Source organism: Pongo pygmaeus, chromosome 10, assembly GCF_028885625.2.
Source record: "Pongo pygmaeus isolate AG05252 chromosome 10, NHGRI_mPonPyg2-v2.0_pri, whole genome shotgun sequence".
Taxonomy (NCBI): Eukaryota; Metazoa; Chordata; class Mammalia; order Primates; family Hominidae; genus Pongo; species Pongo pygmaeus.
The window spans coordinates 87,274,435-87,286,242 of NC_072383.2; positions in this window are offsets into that span (position 1 = coordinate 87,274,435).

The following is an 11,808-nucleotide window of genomic DNA, read 5'->3' on the forward strand; positions in this document are numbered from 1 at the left end:
TGTTACTTTGGAAGTCATGCATTCTATTTATATTCTAGAAATTTTAAAATACTTCATTTATCAAAGACTAAAGGCAATCAGTATTTTTATTGCCTATCTGAATAAAACAAGGACCATAGAACACCTAAATTACCTTCTCCCAATTTCAATTTTGGTATTATAATTCTATTTTTGTCTTTGTTTGTTAGCATTGGTTGCCTGGATATGTTAATGGCCACAAAGAGAATTGCCAAAGTTTTGGGGGTGTTAATAAAACAAAAATTAATTTTGTATTCATGTCACAACCTGATGCAGGTTAGGTGGCTCTGTTTGGTAATTTTCCCCTCCTGGTATTTTAGGGATCTGGGCAACTCCCATTTCTGAACTGTTTCTGAATTTATTTTCAACCACATAGAAAAGAGAGAGAAAATGTGGAGAACTCCTATTCTCCCTTCAGCAACCTTGGACTGGAAAAGAAACATCACTTCTCTCCACATTTCCATTGGTGAGAACTCAGTCACATGCTCCCAATGGACTTACTAGCTCTATCTCAGGTTACAGTAAAAGTCCACTGGGACTTACTAGCGCTCTCTGTGTAGTCTGTCTGTGTGCCAGAAAGAAGAAATGTAGCACTGTTTGGTTCAAAGACTTGTAATTCCAGCTACTTGAGAGGCTGCGGCAGGAGAATCGCTTAAACCCAGGAGGCAGAGGTTGCAGTGAGTCAAGATCACACCTTGAACTCCAGCCTGGGCGACAGAGTGAGAGTCTGTCTCAAAAAAAAGTGTTTTATTCCTAAAAACTATTGACAGAATAGTCATTAAATTATTTGATTGTTAACTCTGTACTCCAGACATGACATATCATTGGTAATGATCTGTATTGTTCATAAAATTTTTTCTAATGGAAATATAATGTGAGCCACATATTTAACTTAAAATATTCAAGTAGCAATATTTTTTAAAAGAAAAAGAAACAACTGAAATTAATTTAATGTTTTATTTAATTTGGTATATTTCAAATATCATTGAAACATGTAATCAATATAAAAATATTAATGACATTTTTTATAATCTTTTGTTGTACTAAGTCTGAAATTTAGTATGTGTGATGGTTAATATTGAATGTCAACTTGAATGGATTGAAGAAAGCAAAGTGTTGATCCTGGGTGTGTCTATGAGGGTGTTGCCAACGGAGATTAACATTTGAGTCAGTGGACTGGTAGAGGCAGACTCACCCTCAATCTGGCTGGGCACCACCTAATCAGCTGCCAGCATGGCTAAAATAAAGCAGGCAGGAGAAGGTGGAAGAGCAGACTTGCTAAGTCTTCCCGGCCTTCATCTTTCTCCTGTGCTGGATGCTTCTTGCCCTCAAACATCTGACTCCAAATTCTTCACCTTTTTGACTCTTGGACTTACACCAGTGGTTTGCCACAGACTAAAGGCTGCACTGTTGGCTTCCTTATTTTTGAAGTTTTGGGACTTGGTCTGAGATACTACTGGCTTCCTTGCTCCTCAGCTTGCTGACAGCCTATTGTGGAACTTCACCTTGTGATCATGTGAGTCAATTCTCCTTAATAAACCCCCTTTGATATGTACATCTATCCTATTAGTTTTGCCCCTCTAGAGGCCCCTGACTAATACAGTGTGTATTTTACACTTAGAGCACATCACAATTCATACTAGCCACATTTTGAGTATTCAGTAGCCAGATGTAGCTAGTGACTAGCATATTAGACAGCTCAGGTTTAAAACATGGATGAGTTGGTAAAATTTAAATTGTTTATGACACAGGTAGGAAGGAAGAAAATATGGTGTTCAGAACAACAGTTTATGAGAGTCAGGAAGGTTTATGCATTAACTGTCTAAAGAAACCTGAAAAAAACAACAAAAAAAAGTAAAGCCTGTGTATAAACATCAAGTTCAGCTTCACAAATAAACATAGATCCCTTTAAGACACTGTCTGAAACATTTATACAGGATTACTTTTGTTTATAATTTGCGTCAATATATTTTAGATTGCCTTGTTTACAGGGTGGAGAGTTCTTAATATAATAAGCCATCACAATAGCAAATGCAGTTACTTTTTGGCCTTGCAGAGAGGAAATCCTATACTACAAGGGGCTGCAGGACCTCAGGGTGTGGCCCTGTTATTCTGCAGAACATGCCAGTTAAAGTAGTCAAGGCTTAATTCAGAGCCAAAATAAAAACAGTGACTGCCTAGGTTGAACTTTGTGTGTTTAGAGGAGGAAGTCTGAGAATAGAGAATATATTTCATCAAATCACAAACTACATTTTTTAAATTTTATTTTATTTAAGATTCATGGGGTACATATGAATGTTTGTTACATGGCATTGCATACTGGTAGAGATTAGACTTCTAGTGTACCCATTACCCAAATATTGAACATGGTAACCAATAGGTAATTTTGCAATCCTCACCCCCTTCCCACTGACCACCTTTTGGAGTCCTCAGTCTATTATTTCCATCTTTATGTCCGGATGTTCCCATTGACAAATTACATCTATTAAGCACCTAACATATTCAGCTCACTTTTTTTTCCCTCTAGGATTTATAGTTTCATAAGCGAGTCACACAAACCAGTATCTAATCCACAACTAATCAAAGTATTTCAGAATGCTGTTCATTATTCTTTTTTTCCTTAGGGAGAGTTCAAGGCTCAGAATAAATCAAGTCCCTTTGTGTTAAGAAGCACATCAGCCTTTAACGAATGCAGAATTACTGAGAAAGGAGTAGTATACAGAGGTGAGAGAAATGTAACCCTCTGATCTCTGTGCTGTGAATTTTTAAGCAAAGTCAGATAAATAGCTAAAGATACCAGAAAGTACTGGAATGTAAGACAGAGTGGTAGGACCCAGGGACATTGATTTATGTGAACCTGTGACAAGGAGGATTTAAATTAAAATTGTTTGAGTCTTGAATCAATCACCCCAGCCTACCCTTGGGCATTCTTATTCATACCTTACAGTCTACCTGAGATGGTACTTTTCATGCTCAAAATACTTTCATCATTAGCTTATTATTATTATGTATTTAATACATTAAATACAATATTTAATATTCAATCTTATTAAAAGAAAAATAAAAATCATGCCCAAAGTACATTTTGGTATTTTGAAACACAACCTAAGAATATATTTTCCAGTCATCTTCCTGGAGCTAGCTGGATCATAGATTCAAGAATGGCTCTTGAAGGTCAAAGGTTTCAAACCATTCTCATTTTGTGAGAATAGTAAGTCACAGTCCATGATACGATCTTGATACAACATTGCTAAATTCTACTGCATCCTGAATAGAGTGTGAGATAATTGCCAGTATCATCCACATGGTTCCAAGTGAATCTTAACTGAATGCCAAAACCCAGAAGTTGTATGCTGAGCAGGTGTAAGATAAATGTCATTACCTCATCTGTGCAGTAGCCTCCCAGGCTTCTATGAGACATTAGTAGTGTTTGACTTGTTGCATTAAAGACAAAAAAAGGAAAACTTTATACAGTATGTAGTGGTTTTCCAGGTTCCACGCAGCATGCAGGTTGCCAAGTGAGCCCAGCCTTACACCTACCCCACTGCCCTCTCACTAATTATTCATCAAGCTTATTTCCCAATCTGACTCCTCATTTCCATAACCTATTTTCCTCTTCACTTTTCTACCTCTCTGCTCTAGTTTTTAACTTTTTTTCCTTTCTTATTCTCTAATGCAAAAGTACATTTTGTCCCTAGATAGCACATTTTATATATTCAGGTTAATATTATTAGACTAAAACATTCCTCTTTACTATCATTGATCCCTGAAGCAATCCTGAAATGGCAACCCATTTAAAGCAGAACTCCAGCCTAGATGCAAAGGCAAGAATCCCCCAGCTACAAAAGGGGTACACTTTTCATTGTATTTTCAATTCATGTTATTCATCTTAGAAGCTATAGAGCCTCTTAAGAGCCTTTAACTGTATTTATAGTGTCAGAGAACTTTTAACCAAAAAGGCAATCTCTTCCTTTACATTTATGTCAAATTAAGTACTTGGTGAAAGTAACAGCCCTGGACAGGGAATCATGTTCTCAGGTGCACGAGTAAATGACACAATACACAGTTCCTTGCACATAAGGAAGACTCAAGAAATTAGTCACATTATTATTAGCATTATTATTATCACTAATAATACATTAGCGTTTACATAATGAAAGATTCACCAGCTAAAAAATAAATCTCCGGCTGGGTGCGGTGGCTCACGCCTGTAATCCCATCACTTTGGGAGACTGAGGGGGGCGGATCACAAGGTCAGGAGATCGAGACCATCCTGGCTAACACCGCAAAACCCCGTCTCTACTAAAATTACAAAAAATTAGCCGGGCGTGGTGGCGGGCGCCTGTAGTCCCAGCTACTCGGGAGGTTGAGGCAGGAGAATGGCGTGAACCCGGGAGGCGGAGCTTGCAGTGAGCCGAGATCATGCCACTGCACTCCAGCCTGGGCAACAGAGCAAGACTCTGTTTCAAAAAATAAAAAATAAAAAAAACTCCATGCGGTTGGTTCAGTGTCCAAAATACAGGCTGGAAAAGAGAATCAGAAGGCAGGTACTGGTTTGTGAAACTATAAATCCCAGAGAATAACAAAGTGTGATGAATAAGTTATGTGGTTAATAAAGTAGTTTGTGATTTGATTAAATATGTGCCCCATTCTCAGGGACTTGGAGAAGAAATTCTATTTTGATTATCCCAGTTTGAATAGGAAACACAAGATAAATGGTTGATTATTTCCCTTTATTTACCAGTTTAGCACATTGAATGTGATTGATAAGTTGCATAAATCTATCTTAATTTATAGGCTTCTTCATTTTATTCTCTTGATACCTATTTGTCAGAAAGACTGAATCATTAGATCTTTTGAGATCTTTAAAGTTTCCCTCAGTCGGGATTTTTCTAATTGCATCCCTGTGGTGTCATTAGGAGATTCCCATGTTCTCTATTTTTTCTGTCAACTGTTAAATCTAAGGCAGGATCCGATTCAGGTTTGATATTTTTTTTGCAAGGCTACCTTAGAGATGATACACTGTTCCATCAGAAGGCACGTTGTCTCTCTTTTATTTTATAAGCTGCAATTGATGCCATGGTCTTGAGCCCTAATGGGGATCATTGGGGCTGGGGAAGAATGAGAAAAATATTGCAATTCTATCATTTCTTCACTTATTTCTTAGAACATTTCTATAATGACAAACTTTCCCTTGCTTTCCATTTGGTTACTTAATGGTACAATACAGGAAACATAGTGTAAATGCTTAATCCTTCTCCAGACTTTTAAATTTTAAAAAAAATAAATTGGTTCTCCAGCATTCTGAAGCTAGTACATTTTGTTGATGGTAAGCTTTCTTTTTTTTGGCTAAGTATTATTATGAACCCATTGATTTAAATGTATTTAAATTGCAGCTTACATCTTTATTGATAATCAGATTGCTTCATCTTTTTATAAAGTTGCATTTATTGTAATATATGGATACAGGTCCATTTACTGAAAGAATAATCAGACAAAAATCAGCAGATAAAAAGAAATTGTAAAAATGATGACTAAGAGTTTACATAGTCTTATATATAAAACACTGCTCAAACAACTATAGAATATATGTTTTTTCTTGTATAATTGGAATTGTTTTCTCTTTTGCCAGTGGATCTTCTTTAGGTTGATTTCTGAATCTTTTTAACACTACCTTAATAGTGTTTAATAGCCTCCTTGGTAAAATATTTCAAACCCATCTTGTACATTTCCTGTCCCAGGAATTGTGGTTTGCTTTAGTGGGAAATAGTATTTCAGAATAAAAATCTGAGTGTTAGAGGGCTTATTACTCTTTGGTTAACCGTGGTTTCTAGGCCTTTTCATCAGACTAAGTTAGGAATCATTTTTAAGATAAATCACATCAAAATCCCTACTATATCTTCCAATTTAAATTCAAGACTATAGGTTTTTTACTTAACCTCTTCTATCTTATTTCTGTGTCTCCTTTCTCCTATTATGAGGATGACAATCCTGGCTCTCAAGGACACAGGGATAACTGAATTAAGCAATCACATAGCTACTCATTTGTCTGTTTCCAGATTATCACACAATAGTGTTAGAATAAAACACCTACACTGTGACCTACAGTATTACTACAGTCACGTTACTGGGTTTTAAAACCATTTAGAATACTTCTTCACCATGTGGCTATACCACAAACTGAACATACATTTGTGGTTTTTTTAAATTGGTAGAGATTTTTCAATTGAATTGAGTTTTTAATTTTGTGAAATATTTATGTGGTTTTAAAATCAAATTTATCAATCTAGCATATTTAAAGAAATCTAGCTTGCATCCCTATTCCCTCTACACTATTCCTTTCACTTTCTAGAAGTAACCATTTTTCTAATGTTATGGGTGTTTTTCTTTATTGTTTTATTTTGCATAGCATACTAAGACAAATGTAGCACATTTTCCTCACCTTGCTTTTCTCACTTCACAATATATCCTGGACATTAATTTATAGTAGTATAGGGAGATTTTCCTCATTTTTTATAGCTGCATAAAACCCCCACTAGATGGTTGTGACATGGTCTACTCAACCAGTTCCCTATTGACTTACACTTACAGCAGTTCCAGTCTTTTGCTAGAATAAAATGTCCTTCAATAAAGATCTTGGGCAAATGACTTTTTCAATTTATGCTAGTGTAACTTTGGAATTGATTCCTGGAAGTGAAATTGCCAGATCAAAGGGTAAAATGCATATGTAATTTGTTAGATACAGTCATGCGTCTCAATGACAGGGATATGTTCTAAGAAATGTGCCATTAGGTGATTTTGTCATTGTGTGAATGTCAGAGTGCACATATACAAACCTAGATGGTATAGCCCACTACCTATGTAGGCTATATAGTATAGCCTTTTCCTCCTTGGCCTCATAACTGTATGTCATATTACTATACTGAATACTGTGGACAATTATAACACAATGGTAAGCATTTGTGTATCTAAACATATGTAAACATAGGACAGGTACAGTAAAAATACAATATAAAAGATTAAAAAACGGTACACTTATATAGAGCACTTACCAAGAATGGAGACTGCAGGACTGAAAGTTGCTCTGAGTGAGTCACTAAGTGAGTGGTGAGTGAATGCAAAGGCCTAAGACATTACTGTATACACTACTGTAGACTAAAAACATCGTACACTTAGGGTACACAAAATTTATTTTTAAATATTAAGTAATTGAGCTACGGTGTTATGACAGCTATGATGTCACCAGGCAATAGGAATTTTTCAGTTCCATTGTGATCTTATGGGACCACTGTTATATAGGCAGTTTGTTGTTGATCAAAATGTCATTATGGGGTACATTACTGTATCTCCAAACTTTCTGCCATAGGCATTGTACCATTTTGCATTCACATTGGCAGTGTATGACAGTACCTATTTTCCCACAGCCATGCTAATAGAGCCTACTGGCAAACTTTTGGATTTTTGCCCATTAAATAGGCGAGAAATTGTATCTTGGTTAGTTTTTATTTGCGTTTCTCTTACTATGAGCCAGTTTAATCTTTATTCCATAGGTTTAAATGCAATACACATTGCATATTTTTGAAGTTTCCATTTATCTAGCTCATTTTTATTGGTCTTTTCTTTCTCTAGTTATTTAAATATCAGAAATGTTTGTGAAATTAACTGCAAATGTTTTCTTCAGTTGTCATTTGTCTTGACTTGCAAAAAATTTATCTATGTGTTTATGTGTGTATATGTATATATATGTGTGTGTGTATATGTGTGTATATATTTATATACACACAGAGATAGACACATACATAGGCATATATATATGCACATATATACACACACATATATATACATGCACATATATACACATATATACATATATAATTTACCTTTATTGCTTTTGGATTTAGAGTCTCAGTTCTAAAAAAAGTCTTACCCACTTCTATTTATAGAGAAATTCACCCATATTTCCTTTTGTTTTTGTATAGTTTTATGTTTTCACATTTAAATCTCTTATACTTGTACAAGTTATCTTGGTATATGATTTGAGGAATGAATCCAATTTTAGCTTTTTCTATAAACTAACTAGTTATTTGGACATCACTTATCGTACAAGTTCACCTTTCTTTTATCATTTGAGATGTCATCTGTGATATACAAAATAATGGCCTTCCAAAGATGTTTATGCCCTAATTTATGGAACCTATGAATATGTTTACACGGCAAGGGGAAATTAAAGGTGCAGATGGAATAAAAATTGCTAATCAGCTGACATTAAGGATTATCCAGTTGGCCTCAATGTAATTATAGGCACCTTTGAAATTAAAGAGGGAGGCAGAGGAGGAGGTCGGGTTCAACAAAGAGTTGCAGATGTTGCTGTCTTTGAAGCACCTTTGAAGGAAGGGACCATGAGCCATAAGATGCAGGAGGCCTATAGAAACTATGAAAAGCAAGAAAATGGATTCTCCCTTAGAACTTCTAGAAAAAATGTAGCCCTCCAGACACCTTGATTTTAATCCACTGAAGACTGTTGCAGAGTTCTGACCTGCAACACTGTAAGACTGATAAATCTGTGCTGCTTTGAGTCACTACATTTGTGGTAATTTGTTATGGTAGCAGTAGGAAACTAACATATCATCTTTATTATAAACTACATTTAGGAATTAATTTGGATTTACTTCTGATTTTCTATCCTATCCCATCAGTCAGTCTGCTTTTCCACATGCCGTTTAAGACACTGTTTTAATTATAGAAATTTTATTATAGATTTTAACATCTGCTTGCTAGGGATGCCACCCTCCCCCTTTCATCTCTGGAGTTTTCCTGGCTATTCTCACTTGCATATTATTCCAAATGAAGTTTACAATCCATTTGTCTGACTCCAGGTAAAAAAAAAAAAAGGAGAACTTAATGGAATTCTTAGGAACCAGTAATATTTTTGGGAAAAGTTCATGCTTGTTTTAGGCTAGAGGCCCAGTGACCCTAAAAGTGATTCACACAAGGAGACAAGAGTACCTAGTATAATAAGCCATAGCCATAGAAATAAGAAAACAATTACTTGACAGTCATATGCAAACAAATAACTTTTTTATTATCAAGACTTTTTAAATGTTAAGTGAACCAGTCATGCTTAAGAAAAAAAATAATTGGCCCACATGATTAAAATTCCCAAATGAGCCGGACATGATGGCTCAAACCTGTAATCTCAGCACTTTGGGAGGCCGAGGCGGGCAGATCACCTGAGGTTGGGAGTTCAAGACCAGCCTGACCAACATGGAGAAACCCCATTTCTACTAAAAATACAGAATTAGCCAGGTGTGGTGGTGCATGCCTGTAATCCCAGCTACTCAGGAGACTGAGGCGGGAGAATCGCTTGAACCCAGGAGGCAGAGGTTGCAGTGAGCTGAGATCGTGCCATTGCACTCCAGCCTGAGAAAGAAGAGTGAAACTCTGTCTCAAAAAAAAATTCCAAATGAGGTTGGGTGCAGATACTCAAATGACATCAGAAACAGATCTCCATCTCTGGTCCCTTTGGTCCACACTGTTGTCTTCTTACTCAAATGCCCTCTCCATGAACTGGGGCCCTGTAACTACAGACACGCACTTGACCAACTTAGCAATTCCTGAGGAAAAAGATCCTCTTCCTCAACAGTTCTTGTAAAAGTTAAAAAATTAAATCTCAATAGTATAACTTTCTTCACATACTAACCCCTCAGCCAATCACTATGGCCAAAAGAATAAAATAATCTGATTGAATAGTTCTGGGTCATGAACCCACTCTTGAAGGTGTGGATGGAGTCAACACTTCCTAACTCCAGGGGTGAGAGTTAGGGAGAGGGATTCCTCAGAAGGAAAAGCCAGAACACTGTGATCAGAAAAAGGGTGAATGGATATAGGATAGGCACAAAGCACCATTATGATCACTTTAATTGTCACTGGGTGATGTGGGGGTAGGGGAAAGGAGTAATTAAACTTGCTTAGGAGCTGATCAACTGTCAAAATGTAAAGGACACACAAAAGTCCCTGTTCTGAATTTAAATAGAGATGTAGCCAGTCTTAGCAAACACAGGCTGCAGAGTATCTGGCTTCTGCAGGAGAGCTGGTGCCTTCCCAGCTGTGTGTCCTAAGCCAGCTTGGATAGTCTACTAGATTCATTGGAAAGTTTCAACCTAGTGAAGTTAAAATGGAAAGTAGGGTTGGAAGATTAGAATATGAAGTGTACTCAGGAGAAAAATCTGGCAAGGAAGTACAGAAAGATTTCAGATAGTTATATTTAAGAAGAATCCTAAAGGTTAATAATCTTATTTCCAAGTAAAGAAGAAAGAGAGTTTTTCAGGGGAAAAAAGAAGCCGTGGCAAAAATGAAAGGACATGGTATGTTTAGGGAGCACTGGAAATTCCATGCTGCTGCTGCAGAGGTTTTACATGAAGATGTCAGGACCCAGCACTAAAAAGCAGAAGGAGGATCTTTCGTGCCAAGTGAATGAGTTTGCACCTGATTCTGGAGCATCATAAGTTGGTTTTGAAAAGACAGAGTTATAATTAGATTTTGTTCAAGAAGGACAGCCATTTTGAACACATAAAACTGGATTGGGCTGGAGGAATAAAAGCAGAAGACCCATGAGGAGCCTATTACGGTGGTTCTCAGCAACAGAATGAGAACTTTAAAGAGAGCAACAAGAGTTGTGGAAGAGAAGTGGAGAAAGATTAGGACATTTTTATTTTCCAAAGAGTTTTCCAAGGAGCACTAGTTTAGTTGGATGTTAGGGTGTTATGTTTAAAAAAAAAAAAAAAAAAGATTCTGTAGCCAAATAAATTACAGACACTTAGTTTACTGCATGACTTTTCAGAACATATAATAAACTAATGTGTAGATGTAGATTTCCTGAAATAGTAACTTTGCTGATTTCTTTCATTGTGGATATTATGCTAAACAGGTGGCTTTTTTTTACCACTCTTGGATTAGAGTAAAAACAAAAGGTGATAAGATATAAAATATATGATAAATAATATAAGAAATAATATTAAGATAGATAAGAAAAACAGCATATATAATTTGTATATGCTATTTATTAAATATAAATTAATATTAGATTTGTTAAGTATACTATTATTTATTCAATATAAATAAGATACTTAAGTGTGACCCTCTCCACTAAGATGTTTGATGGGACAACCTGTAGCAGGTGTGTAAAGGGAGCCTAACAGCCAGATTGCAATAACTTGAAGTTGTAGATTTCGTAGGGGTATTAAGAACTGTAACATTTTATTTAGGAAAACTCATCTTTTTTGCCAGACCCTATTTTATCCTTCAGGCACCAGGGCCCTGATGCCTCACCAAAAGCTAACATTTTTGATAGCATGCACAACAAAGATTTCTCTTTTTTTAACTTTCGTTTTAAGTTCAAGGGTGCATGTGCAGGTTTTAAAACAGGTAAACTGTATGTCACAGGGGTTTGATGTACAGATTATTTTGCCACCCAGGGAATAGACATAGTGCCTGATAGGTATTTTTTCTGATCCTCTCGCTGCTCCAACCCTCCACCCTCAAGTGGGTCCCCGTGTCTATTGTTCCCCTCTTTGTGTCCATGTGTTCTTGTTGTTCAGCTTCCACTTATAAGTGAGAACATGCAGTACTTGATTTTCTGTTTCTGCATTAGTTTGCTTAGGATAATCGTCTCCAGCTCCACCCATGTTGCTGCAAAAGACATGATCTCATTCTATTTTGTGGCTGCATAGTTTTCCATGGCATATAATTTCCATGTTTTCTTTATCCAGTCTACCATTGATGGGCATTCAG